The sequence below is a fragment of the Tamandua tetradactyla genome, chromosome 10 (genome assembly GCF_023851605.1).
Source record: "Tamandua tetradactyla isolate mTamTet1 chromosome 10, mTamTet1.pri, whole genome shotgun sequence".
Lineage (NCBI taxonomy): Eukaryota > Metazoa > Chordata > Mammalia > Pilosa > Myrmecophagidae > Tamandua > Tamandua tetradactyla.
Genome location: NC_135336.1, coordinates 85,322,747 through 85,337,199, shown reverse-complemented (window position 1 = coordinate 85,337,199; position 14,453 = coordinate 85,322,747). Strand labels below are relative to the sequence as shown.

Below are 14,453 nucleotides of genomic sequence, written 5' to 3'. Positions count from 1 at the left end.
CTGCTATTAAGCTGAACTGTACCCTCCCTTTCCATTACCCCATATCTTCAGTAAAGTCAACAATTCACACAAAGGATTTGTGAGATGGACAACATCATACAATGACAGAAAACATAACAACGAAGTGAGAAAAAGAATCAGAATTTTCAAAGCAGCTAAATAAAACATGTCCTGAATTTCTTGAGTAAAATCAGAGATTAGGAAAAATGGGAACCCAGCTCCAACCTGGGAGCTATATGGGCTTCTGGGACTCCTGATATTACACAGCCAGTGGGAAGAGATTCCAGCCAATTCCGTCTGATTTTTAAAGGTCAGATTGTCTCAAATGACATATAAGCAACAGAAGCTACCTTGAAATATAGGTTACATCAGTGCCACCCCATATTCTCAGAGCGTGGCCTATAGGATGGGTTCTTGAGAAGACCAAGTATTTTCTGTGCAAGCTACTGAACCAAAGCTATCAGGTCATGGACTTTTTTGTTCCCTATCATTTCATTTAGGTTTTCCTGGCCTAGACCTTCTGCCAAGATGTTCTTGGGCAAAAGGCCCCCAGAAATGGTGAACACAGGCAAGTTAATGAGTACGTGTTGCCAAGGACATCTTAGATAATTTCAAAGTACAAGTGATGACTGTGTTGCTTCTTCATGTTCCTAATGAAGCTACAGAAACAGCCACTTAATCTGATTACTGGCTGGCTGACTTAAATAAATAGTAGCAGGTTGGGTGGGGCGTGGTGGCTCAGTAGGCAAGAACGCTTGCCTGCCATGCCAGAGGAGCCGGGTTCAATTCCTAGTGCCTGCCCATGTTAACAAGAAAAAAAAATAAAATAAAATTACCCTATATTAAAAAATAATAATAATAAATAGTAGCAGGCTGTAGCATGCCAATCTTTTTAACCCTTTCTTAGCCAGCTGCCTTATTTCTTTCTCTTCTCCTCCCCCACTTCGAATAAAACTTATCATTTTCCTGGCTCTCCAAATCCAAATGTTATCTCCTGTTATGGTTTGAATATCCCCCAAAAGATATATTCAAGTTCTAACTTCTAGTCTAGTGAATGTGACCTTATTTGGGAACTGGGTCATTAGAATATAACTAATTACGATGATGCAAAATTGAATTAGGGTGGGCTTTAAGCCAATGACTAGCATCATTATAAGAAGAGAAGCAGACACTCAGGGGATGCAGCCATGTGACAACAAGGCAGAGATTGAAGTTAAGCTGTCACAAGCCAAGGAGCACTGCAGATATGGGAAGGAAACACCAGAAGCTGTGAAGAGGCATGGAAGGATTCTTTCTAGGGCCTTTAGAGAGAGAGCTTGGCTCTGTTGGGATTTTTTGGCCTCCAGAACTGTGAGACAATAAATTTCTGTTGTTTTAAGCCAACCCATCTGTTCTTTGATATTGTAGTCCTAGAAAATGAAGACAACTCCTTAACTCACTAATAATTTAATTGTCATATAAAAAATAGGTTTACATATGCATCTCTCCTACACCAAAATGCCTTGTTAATCAGAGATATGACTTGAACACTTGATACTGTGCTTGACATTTAGGAAATGCTTAATAATTTTCTGTTGAATAAAGGAAATGTCCTTTCTCACCTCAAGGACTTTGTACTAGCTGTCCTGTCTCCTGGAATTCTTTCCCGTAGCATTTTAGATGCCTAACATAGGCTGATCTTTTGAGATCTTAGCCTCAACCGTAACCTTTATTTACTCTTTTTCTTACTTTCTCTCAAGTAGACCCTGCTCCAGTCACTCTCAAGCATCACTTGACTGATTTTCTTCACCCGAATGTTCAAAATCTATATTTTTCTTATTTCTTTCTTTATTTTTTCATTCAGTTCTATCTTATACATCATCTGAGAGAAGGGCACCTTGTTTAATCTGTTTACAGCTCTTTCCACCCTCAACATCTAGAACTCAAATGTTTGTTGAAAGGGTGATTGTCCCATGTGGGTTAAAGAGAGCTTTCTGCCCAGGACACAAAGAAAGACGTTCCAGATGGCCAGTGTTCTAGTTTGCTAGCTGCCGGAATGCAATATACCAAAACTGGAATGGCTTTTAACAAGGGGAATTTAATAAGTTGCAAGTTTACCGTTCTAAGGCCAAGAAAATGTTCCAATTACAACAAGGCTATAGTAATGTCCAATCAAAGGTATCCAGGGAAAGATACCTTGGTTCAAGAAGGCCGATGAAGTTCAGGGTCTCTCTCTCAAGTGAGAAGGCACATGGCGAACACAGTCAGGGCTTCTCTCTCTGCTGAAAGGGCACATGGCGAATACGGTGTCATCGGCTAGCTTTGTCTCCTGGCTTCCTGTTTCATGAACCTCCCCGGGAGGCGTTTTCCTTCTTCATCTCCAAAGGTCGCTGGTTGGTGGACTCTCTGCTTCGTGGTGCTGCAGCATTCTCTGCTCTCTCTGAATCTCTCTGAATCTCTCATTCTCCTTTTATAGGACTTCAGAAACTAATCAAGACCCACTCAAATGGGTGGAGACATGTCATCCCCTAATCCAGTTTAACAACCATTCTTAACTAAATCACATCAACCAGGGAGATGATCTCATTACAGTTTCAAATATACAGTATTGAATAAAGATTATTCTACCTTTTAGAAATGGGATTTATATCAAAACATGGCTTTTCTTAGGGGGCATACTTCTTTTCAAACCAGCACAGCCAGGCAGTATTTTCTAAGTGAGTGTGAATGGTTTTGCTTACTTGCTAGGTTTACACTTAATCATTAGGCCTGGGCATTTTGATGCTTAGATAGAACAGCCTGAATCTTACAGATCTATCTTACACAGTCCACACAGCCTTGGCAGAGGACCCAATTCACACTAGAGCTGTCTACCTGCCAAGCTGAACACAGCTACAGAAGAATGCAGAAGATTTTCCTATTACACACACAAAATTGCTTGTCATCTATGGCTTTATTTTGTCCTGTTATTTCCAAGTCTATTTATTTATTTGGTATTATGGATTTGGTTGTTGAATCAGAAAAGTTTGTAAATTTTAAATTAAAATTGTATTTATTCAATTGTGTCCCCAAATTCCTCCAAAACCAGTGATGTTTTAGGAATTAAACTATTCCTTTCTTAAGATGATCTGCCATCATAAGCATTTGAATAAAATTGCCTCTAAAGCTCTGCTGTGCACACAAGAGTCTTCAAATATCTGGAGAAGCGCATTGATTTTTTCTTGGAAACTGTAACTTACCTTGTTCTGAATACGTTGGTGTTTCCTAATGATGGCAAATATTCCTTTCATGGCATAATTAAAATTCTGGGTAATGCCATCATGTTAAAGCAGTTCTTCTATTCTCTTTTGGACAAAGTTATGGCTTTGGAATATTTGTTCATTTTCCTTAGAAGCATGATATTTTTTAATAAAGAGAAAATTATTTTCATGAAAATATCTTCCTGGTTCAATTTTGTGCATAGTGGTTCAATAATCCTTTTCGATGTTCTGTCAAAAGCTAATGTGGAAAAAAAATTGTAGTGGTTGAACAAAATTTTATTTTATTTTATTTCACTTTATTTTGTTGTGTGCAAATGCCACAGAATCAGTATTTTAGGAGAAATAAATTTGTAGACAGTTTTTAAATAAATCATTATTTATTTGGAAGTAAAAAGTAAAACACTGGATAAAACAAAAATTTATAGTCGACTATAAAATTAGATTTTATGTAAACTTTTGTCAATAAACATTCCACATCAGGGAGATGTTTTTGCTCAATATACTTTCAACAATTTAATTCGTTAAAATTATCAAAACCAACTCATAATTCTGTTCTCCAGTAAGAAAGAGAGCATGAGTGATAAAGTCTCTCAATTGCCCTCCTTTCTATATGTCAACTTTTCTATGGTTTCACCCCCACTTTTTTCCTTCTTTTCTGATGGTGAGACTTCCCAAGTCTCCCCCTTCCACCAGAGCTTATGCTTGGTGGTTCTGTAGCCTCAAGACTTCCTTTTTAAGTATCTGTCTTGTGAATTTTTAAAGTTCCCTTTTCCGCTTCTTATTTCACTTCAGTTCAAAATGTGATTAGGTCACCTTTTTTCTAAAACGTTCTTCCCTTAAGTTCTTCTACTCAAATTTACTCCTTTCCTTTTCTGCTAAATTTCTCAGGGAGTAAACCATGTTCCCTCCATCTACTTCTCCATTTAATTATTTATAAGCCAGTTGTCACATGGCTTTCTTTATCACTCTACTGGAATTTTCTTCCCACGATCTCCTAATACTCCCTGATTACCAGCTCCACCAATCTTTTCTTGGTTCTTAATCGGTTCTAGTTTGCTGGCTGCTGGAATGCAACACACCAGAGACGGATTGGCTTTTAATAAAAGGGGATTTATTTTGTTAGTTCTTCAGAGGAAAGGCAGCTAACTTTCCTCTGAGGTTCTTTCTTATGTGGAAGGCACAGGATGGTCTCTGCTGGCCTTCTCTCCAGGCCCCTGGGCTCCAACAACTTTCCCCAGGGTGACTTCTTTCTGCATCTCCAAAGGCCTGGGCTGAGCTGCGAGTGCTGAGATGAGATATGCTGAGCTACTTGGGCTGTGTGATAGTTGCACTCTCTCATTTAAGCACCAGCCAATGAAGTCAAACATCATTCATTGCAGCAGGCACACCTCCTAGCCAACTGCAGATGTAATCAGCAACAGAGGAGGTTCACACACCATTGGCTCATGTCCACAGCAATAGGTCTAGGCACCTTTACCTGGCCAAGTTGACAACTGAATCTAACTACCACATCTTCTGATTGGCTTCTTTACAAATTTGCACTGTTGATTAGTCCTTCCTCTCTTCCATTATTTTCTTTCAAATTCTTTCTCCTAATTTTCTTTCCATAGTTGATCATGCGCTCAAGTATTCTTTGTTGGTTTGTTTTCTACACCTACTTCTTAAATATCTTCATTCCTCCAAGTTTCTTACTTAGTCCATTATCTACATGAATAATCTCACATGGCCCCTTGGCTTTCTCTATCACCAATGTGTAAAAACTGAAAGCAAATATAAATTTCCACTTCTAAACCCTCTTATTTTCAGGCCTATATTTCCAACTGCCTTCTGCCTTCTGATCAACTCTAAATGGAGGTCCCATTGGCATTTCAAGCTCTACCAAACTCAAACTCAAACTGAAACTAATATTTCATTATTAACTAAACCAGCTCCTTCTGAAGTCCTATTTTCAACCAGTAACATCATCATCACTCACCTAGTAATCCAAATTAGAAACCATATTCCTGTCCTCTACGCCTTTATCCAAACATTCTCTAAGCATTAAATTAACTTTCATTTTAAATCCATCCCCTGAACTCTTATGTTGATTACTTACAAGAGTCCCTAATCGAGTACTCCCTGTGTCCAAGCTCTTTCCTTTATGATTTATTAAGAATACAATGTTAGAATTATCTTTTTAATTTAGACCTGATATATTAACCACTGGATCTAAAAACCATCCATGTCTCCCTATTACCCACGGATTAAAGTTAACATCCCTGAGCCTGTAATTCAGGGTCTTCATAAGACCATGCCTGGGACATCTCCCACCTCTCTCTCCTTCAGTGTATTTTAAAGCCACACTGAATTGCTCTCCATCCCCAGGTCATTGGTGTGAACACTCAGACTTTTACTTTTCTGCATGATTTTCTTCTTCATTCTTTGTAAATATGCAGCCTGGAATAACCATTGATCTTCAACAGTTGCTAACTTAATTATTCACACATCTGTCTCCCTACCTCTGCACTTTAGGAATTCCTCTGGAAAAGAACTGTATTTTTTTTTTTTTTAATCCCTAGCATAAAGCCTAATAAGCTTTGCATATTCTGGCATATGAAAGCACTCAAAGATTGGCTGAGCCATGTGTTAATTGTTTAAATCTACATATATGTTTCTTTCTGGTACGATTCTTCCAACCGTTACCAGCAGAAGAAAAGAAGTTAAACCTAACATGAAAACTATCAGCTAAATTTTTGGATAATTTAAATAATGGGGAAAGGAAATGTTACAGTTAATGCCTTATCTAACAGATATTTAAAAAATCTTCATTGACTGACTTGTCATATTATCCAGATGAGTTGTTCAGTTAAATATTCACATCTTCCATCTCCCCCTTAAAACAGAGAGGCAATTACGTGCATTATTCTGAGAACTAGGGGAAAATATCTGTTTCTTACTTTTTAATAATTCTTGCTAAATTAAATAATTCATATTGTGTGATTAAGTGTCTGAACCAGGTGTATATTGGGAATTAAAGTGAAGACAAGTATGTTTGCTGAAGGCCTTGATGAAAAATTAGAAAGAGGATAAATCTACACCAAGAAATGACATGTCTATTATTAAGAACTCATAATGTATATCAAAACAAAATTATCGATCAGATTAGCTGTCACTGTCATTCTCCTACTAACATAAATTACTTCTTTCCCTTGTTGAAAATGAAATTTTTGCATGTCTGGTACAAAAGGAAAATTGTATAAAACCCAACTTTTTTTGTTATAGTCACATCTATCAATATATATGAGTGATTTTTTAAATTGACATCCCTTCATCTTTGATTTCATTGGATTATAAATGGCATTGATAAAAACATGGAACATAAGAGTTGATCAGTGGTATGGTAAATGAGGTCCCTTGGGGCCAGGTAGACAGACTGTCTTCTCAGCCAGAGTAATTCTAACAAAAGGTCTCTCTAGCTGGGACTGTCACTCCGATGTTCTTTCCAGCATCACTGCATTTACTGAGCATGTAAACTTATTTTGTATACATAGGAATGTGTACTTACCAAAATTTTTTCCTAAATGTTTCCATAAGAATACACTGAATGATTCCACTTACCTCTGAAAACCAAGAGTTCATTTCAAGAAACTCTCTGTGCTGGTTTGAAAATATGTACCCCAGAAAAGACATGTTTTAATCCTTATCCAACCTTGTGGGGGCAGACATTTCTTTTTTTTTTAAATTTATTTATTAATTAAAAAAATTAAGAACAAGCAAAATCATTAACATTTAATTCCGTTCTACATATATATTCAGTAATTCTCAATATCATCACATAGTTGTATAGTCATCATTTCTTACAACATTTGCATCAATTCAGAAAATAGAAATAAAAAGACAACAGAAAAGGAAATAAAACAGTAACGAAAAAAAAGATTATACATACCATACCCCTTACCCCTCACTTTCATTTATCACTAGCATTTCAAACTAAATTTATTTTAACATTTGTTCCCCCATTCCTTTTTTGTTTTGTTTTTTAAATTTATTTATTAATCTAAAAAATTAACAAACCAAATAAAACATCAACATATATAATCAGTAATTCACAATATCATCACTTAGTTGCATATTCATCATTTCTTAGAACATTTGCATTAATTCAGAAAAAGAAATAAAAAAACAATAGAAAAAGAAATAAAACGAACACAGGAAAGAAAAAAAAAGATTATACTTACCATACCCCTTACCCCTCGCTTTCATTGATCACTAGCATTTCAAACTAAATTTATTTTAGCATTTGTTCCCCCTATTATTTATTTTTATTCCATATGTTCTACTCATCTGTTGACAAGGTAGATAAAAGGAGCATCAGACACAAGGTTTTCACAATCACACAGTCACATTGTGACAGCTTTTTCATTATTCAATCATCCTCAAGAAACATGGCTACTGGAACACAGCTTTACATTTTTATTTTACAGTTCCCTCCAGCCTCTCCATTATATCTTGAATAACAAGATGATATCTACTTAATGCATAAGAATAACCTCCAGGATAACCTCTCAACTCTGTTTGGAATCTCTCAGCCATTGACACTCTGTCTCATTTCACTCTTCCCCCTTTGGTGGAGAAGGTTTTCTCAATTCCTTGATGCTAAGTCTCAGCTCCGTTCTCATCATTCCCTGAAGGGGGCTTTGCAAATACTTTTCCACTCACTGATCGAATCACTCTGGGATTCATCGAGGCATCACTCTGGACAAACCAACAAAATCTCATATCCTACCTGAGATTCCAAGTACTTATGGTGTTCAATCAAACTCAGACATTTCTTTTAATTGGCTGCACTCTCTAAGGGTGGAAATCTTTGATTAGATTATCTCCCCATTGCTGTGGCATGCCCAACTGTGGGTGTGACCTCAAATGCACACACATACTCAGGCATTTGGAAGAGCAGTTGCAGATGCACAGAGAACAGATGCTTCAGAGTTGACAGAGTCAACAGGAGACCCAGATATTTGGAGTTGCAAGGTCCAGCAGAAGTCATCATACGCCTTCCATGTGATACTAAGAAAGCCAGAACCTAGAGTTATGTCCCAGAAGAGTTAAGTGAAAACACATGCCAAATGAGGACCCCCTCCCCCCTCCCCGAGGAAACAGAGGCTGAAAGCAATGGAACCCAGAAGCAAGGAACTGCATATGCCAACCACATGCCTTCCCAACTGACAGAGGTGTTCTGGATAGCATCAGCCTTTCTTGACATTTTCTTGGCACTAGAACTGTAAGCTTGCAACTTATTAAATTCCCTTTTTAAAAGCCATTCCATATCTGGTATATTGTATTCCATCAACTTAATAAACTAATATTCTCTCCTTCCAGGAAATTAAGTATATCCTTAAATTAAAACCAAATCTTTAAAATTCTAACTAATACTGGAATGAAATAATTTAAGGAAGCAACGGAATGGGTAGGACATAAGGACTTTAGTTTGTATGCTGGGAAAAATTTCCATCAGGAAACTTAACAAATTTTTATTATTATATAAGAAGAAAATAAAATGTCAAAGCATTGTAAATACTGCAAATGGATCAACTATCTATCATATTTGTCAGTATCTGCAAAGAGAGAAGGATCCTGCAAGAGATGGATGAAAGAGACCTAAAATTTCTAAGTGTGACTTCCCCTAAATATTTACCCACCCCATTTAAATTCCTCATTAGGGCATTCCATTTCATATATTAGAAGAGTAGAGATTTTGAATTATTTGAAAAATAGAGTGCCCAGTATATCTCAATTTTTCTACTTATTTCTATAATGGCAAACTCCTTTTGCAAATTCTATTCTGGTTTTGGTTTTCAGAACATTGCAACATTCAATAATTTGATTTGCTTAACCCTTTGTTTTGGATGAGTTTTTACAAAAACCAACATTTGAAGAACACTAGGAAAGAAATAAGGCACAAAAGATTAAAATAACAGTTTTAACTACAGGTGCCCAGCATTCATAAATAAAGCTCTGAAAAAAAATGGGAAATGGCACAAGAAATTATCCATTTTAGCAAAATACAAAATATTACCAACTTGGGTTCTGCTCATTTAAAGTTTTAAGACCATGATTTGTGACCCTTCTCAGAGGTGGCATTCACAACTTGATAGTTCAATAACCTGAAGAGAACAAAGCAAAGCCTGAAAGTAAACAGCAAGGCATTAGTATGCACTAATGCTTGATCAAATTGTTTTGATTTTGGAACAAACACAAAATCCTTAACCAAATTAGGGAGTTTTTATAAGCAAAAGTTATACAGATATATACATGCACCTCTATACACTGACAGTCACACAAATACATACATAACATATTATCTTCTTTTGTTGGATCAGCTTTATACTCTAAATGTTTTCAAGATGAGAATACTAAAATAATACTGTTCTCTCTGCTACAGACCAAATAATATGATGATTGGTTCAGAATGTGGGTCCTGAAGCCAAACTACTTGGGTTAAATCCTGCCTCTTCCTTCCAATGTTTATGAAGTTTGGGAACTTATCTAAATTCTCCATTCCTAAGTTTGTTCATATGCAAAATGAGGATGATTCTATCTATTTCATGCAGTTTTTGATAAGTAGCAATAACATATAAAAACAGGTAGCACATAAATGCTAACTGGTATTTTCACAATAAAATAACCCCTTTAGTTCCTGCCCTAAAATATTATTAAGATGTATTAAATTATGCTAAGAATTCACAATTGTTTTATTTTCTTTTTGTAGAAGTAAATTTAAAATAGCATCAAAAGAGGTAAGTTTTCTGTGAACAAGCTTTGATTTGTCACTTATATGTTCTATGTCCAATGTCTGCGAATTCATTCATCTGTTTAATAATTTGGAGGGGGAAAAGCCTTGCAAATAAAATTTTAATCTAATTTTATCTTCATAAATATGTTCAATATTAATAAGTCTCTATTCTTCACATGTCAAATTATTTTAAAAATTCTAACTGATCATTTCTAAAGTAGTTATATTAAAATTGATAGTTTAAACTTCAGAATAAAATGTATGACTTCTCCTTCCTAACTTAACATATATCCATATGTTGGTAATCTCTTTCTAAGACATAAGAGATGTTAAGAGGATAAGTCTGCATTACACAATTAATCAGCGATCCAGTTAAATAAATCAAATGTTGTAGGACATATATAGTGGTCAGTTCTCTAAATTCTGTTTGAAATGAAAAATACTGATTCTAAGTAGACTGTGAAGTTATATATATATATTGTAATCCCTAGAGCTACCACTAAATATACTATATAAAGAAATAAAGTAAAAACACAATGTATAAGTTAAAATGACTATTTAAAAAAATTCAAATACAACTAAAGAAAGCAGGAAAAGGGAAACAAAGGAATTAAAAAGAAGCCACAAGAATCCCAAATGATAAAATGGTAGACCTAAGCCCAAATATATCAATAATTACATTATATGTAAGTAGTCTAAACATGCTAATTAAAAAACAGGAATTGTCATGGTTTTAAAAATATCATGATCTAACTATATAAGATCTTCAAGAAACTCACTACAAATATAATGAAACATGTTGTTTAAAAGTAAGGATAGAAAGAAATATTTACCATGCAAACACTAATCAAAATAAATCTGGAGTGGTAAACATAATATGAAATAAAGTTAATTTCAGAGCAAAGAAAACAACCAGAGATGAAGCAAAGTACATAATGATAAAAAGGATCAATTCACCAAAGACGATAAAACAATCTTAAATGTGTATGCACCTGAGTACAAACCTTCAAAATATATGAAACAAAATCGAGCAGAACTGAAAGAAGAAATAGATAATTCTACAGTTATAATTGGAGACTTCAAAACTGTTCTCACAGGGTTTGATAGATACAGTAGACAGAAAGTCAACAAGAATATAGGAGAACTGAACAACATCAATCAACTGTAATTAAGTGACATCTATAGAACAGTCTATCCAACAGCAAAGTAGATATTATTTTAAATGCACCTGAAGCATGAAAAAATAACTATACTCAGTTATAAAATAAACCTCAGAGCAGTAGCTAAAGGGTGCTGGGTATCTATTTGAGGTGATAAAAATATTCTAAAACTGACTGATGGTGGTTGTATATATATATTGGAATATACTAAAAAGCATGGAATTATATATTTCAAATGGGTGAATTGCATAGTATATGAATTAAGTCTCAATAAAGCTGTTTTTCAAAATCCTTAACAAATTTAAAGAATTAAACTAATACAAAGTAGTTCTCTGAACACAATGGAATTAAAGTTGAAATTGATAACAGCAAGATAACAGGAAAACCTCCACATTCTTAGAAATTAAACTACAAATTTCTAAAAAAGTCATGGGTTAAAGAGAAAATCTCAAGGAAAATTGTAAAATAGGTTGGAGAGAATGAATATGAAAACACAATATATCAAAATTTGTGGAATACAACTAAAGCAGTGTTCAGAGGAAAATTTATAGTAATAAAAACTGTTCTAGATTTGAACAGTTCCAAGATGCATAAATTTCAGTTACCTTGATTTAATTAAATACCACAGGCCTACCGATAATATAGTCCAATTTATGATTACTACAATATATTTACTGTAACTAAAGTGCAAACTTTGCTGCTAGAACCTCTGTCTATAAATCACTATGTAAAAATGCATATCATGATCAATGACTAACTGATTATTTCTTTCAAAGTCTGTCAGTGTTAACTTTCCGAGCATTTGTTACTTTACTTTATTCATGCACAGACAGCACAGTGCCTGCCCATGCAAAAAAAAAAAAAAAAAAACAGTAGAAAAAGAAAACTACAGACCAATATCCATCATGAAATAGGCAAATTAGAAAAAATCATTCACAAAATATTAGCATATTAAATCCAACAATATATAAAATAAATATACCATGGCCAAGTGTAATTTATCCCAGGAATGCAAGACTGGTACAACATTAAAAAATAAATTGATAAAATCTATTCTATTAACAGCCTAATAAAAGAAAAACTACACAAGATCAAATCAATTGTTTTAAAAGAGGCAACTGAAAAATTCAACATTTATTCATGAAAAAAACTCTCAGCAAACTAGGAATATAAAGAAACATTCTCTATTTGGTAAAAAGCATCTATTAAAAAATTACATCCACATTATACTTAACAGTGAAAAAATTGAATGCTTAGTATGCTAAGAACAGGGACAGAAGAGGATGTACACTCTTACCACTCAATATCATCTGAAAGTCCTAGCCAGACTAGGAGGGGAAAAGTCTTATAAATTAGAAGGGAAAGAATAAAATTGAACTTATTCATAGACAATATGATATACTATGTAGAAAATCCCATGGAATCTCCAAAACTTATCCTAGAATAGTAAATAAATTTAGCAAAGTTACAGGATATGAAATAACATTATTAAAAATAATGAACTATTACTACACACAACGTGCTTGAATCTCAAAGATGTATGTTTGTTGAAAGAAGCCAGTCTCCAAAAGGTTAAACACTGTATGATTCTCTTGATATGACATTCTTGAAGAGATAACAATATAGTGATGGAGAAACATCATGGTTGTCATGAGTGCAAAGGGAAAGTATGAGGGAGTTTTTATGGGGTGATTGGAATTGTTCTCATCCTGATTATGGTGGCAGTAACACAAACCCATTTATGTGTTAAAACTTATAGTACTCAGTTCCTCAGTAGAGGTGACCTGACATGGTGAGGCTGATTCTTTAGGTATTGACATTTGCCCACACAGTTCTCAACCATGTCTGAAACAGTAAGAGTTCATGTGACTGGAGCAGCTGGTCAAATTGCATATTTACTACTGTACAGTATTGAAAATGGCTCGGTCTTTTGTGAAAACATCATCTGATTCTTGTGCTGTTAGTTATCACCCCCATAATGGGAGTCCTGGAAGGGGTCGTTATTGGACTGCCAGACTGTGCACTTCCTCTCCTGAAAGATGTCATTATAACAGGTAAAAAAGATGTTATCCTCAAAGACTTGGGTGTGGCCATTCCTGTGGGTTCCGTGCCAAGAAGGGATGGCATGAAGAGGAAAGATTTACTGAAAGCAAATGTGAAAATCTTCAAAGTCCAAGGTATAGCCTTGGAAAAATATGCCAAGAAATCAATTAAGGTTGTCATCATGGGAAACCAGCCAATACTGACTGCCTGACTGCTTCAAAATAGGCTCCATCCATCCCCAAGGAAAACTTCAGTTGCTTGGAGTGTTTGGATCAAAACCGAGCTGAGTCTCAAATTGCTCTTCAATTTAAGGTGACTGCTGATACTATAAAGAATGTCATCACCTGGGGAAACCATTCCTCAACTCAAAATGCAAATGTCAACCATGCCAACATGAAGTTGCAAGGAAAGGAAATTGGTGTTTATGAAGCTCTGAAAGATGACAGCTGGCTTAAGGAAGACCATCACAACTGTCCAGCAGCATGGCACTGCCATCGTCAAGGATCGAAACTATCCAGTGCACTATCTCCTGCAAAAGTCATCAGTGACCATGATCTGGTTTGGAACCCCAGGGGTTTTATCTCTGATGGCAACTCCTATGGCTGTGTCCATGGGTGTTATCTCTGATAGCATCTGCTTTACTCATTCCCTGTTGTGACCAAGAATAAGACCTGGAAGTTTGTTGAGGGTCTACCTATTAATGATTTCTCACATGAGAAGATGGGTCTTAGTGCAAGGGAACTGGCAGAAGAAAAAGAAACTGCTTTTGAATTTCTTAGCTCTACCTGACTAGATAATCATTTTAATGTTACTAAATGCCCAAAAGCAAAGAATCTAAATGTCATCTTTGAATCTAGTGCTAAACAATACTACTGTACTTAAATTTCTTGTGAAAAAAACACATTAGAAAGTCGTATACTTTTTAAATTTTTATTAATAAGACCAATCAACATACAATATGAACATTCTTTTTTCATCATATAGTTGTATATTCATCATCATGATCATTTCTTAGACCATTTGCATCAATTCAGAAAAAGAAATAAATAGAAAACAGAAAAAAATTCATACATACCATATCCCTTACCCCTCCCTTTCATTGATCACTAGCATTTCAATCTACTAAATTTCTTTTAACATTTGTTCCCCCTATTGTTTATTTCTTTTTAATCTGTATGTTTTACTGTTCTGTCAATAAGGTAGATAAAAGGAGCATCAGACACAAGGTTTCCACAATCA

The 14,453-nt window shown here is 35.0% G+C and overlaps 1 pseudogene; it reads left to right on the top strand.

Moving 5' to 3' along the window:
- Window positions 1–13,012: 13,012 nt before the first annotated feature.
- LOC143648017 (malate dehydrogenase, cytoplasmic pseudogene) lies at window positions 13,013–14,065 on the top strand (annotated as a pseudogene).
- The last annotated feature ends 388 nt before the right edge of the window (window positions 14,066–14,453 follow it).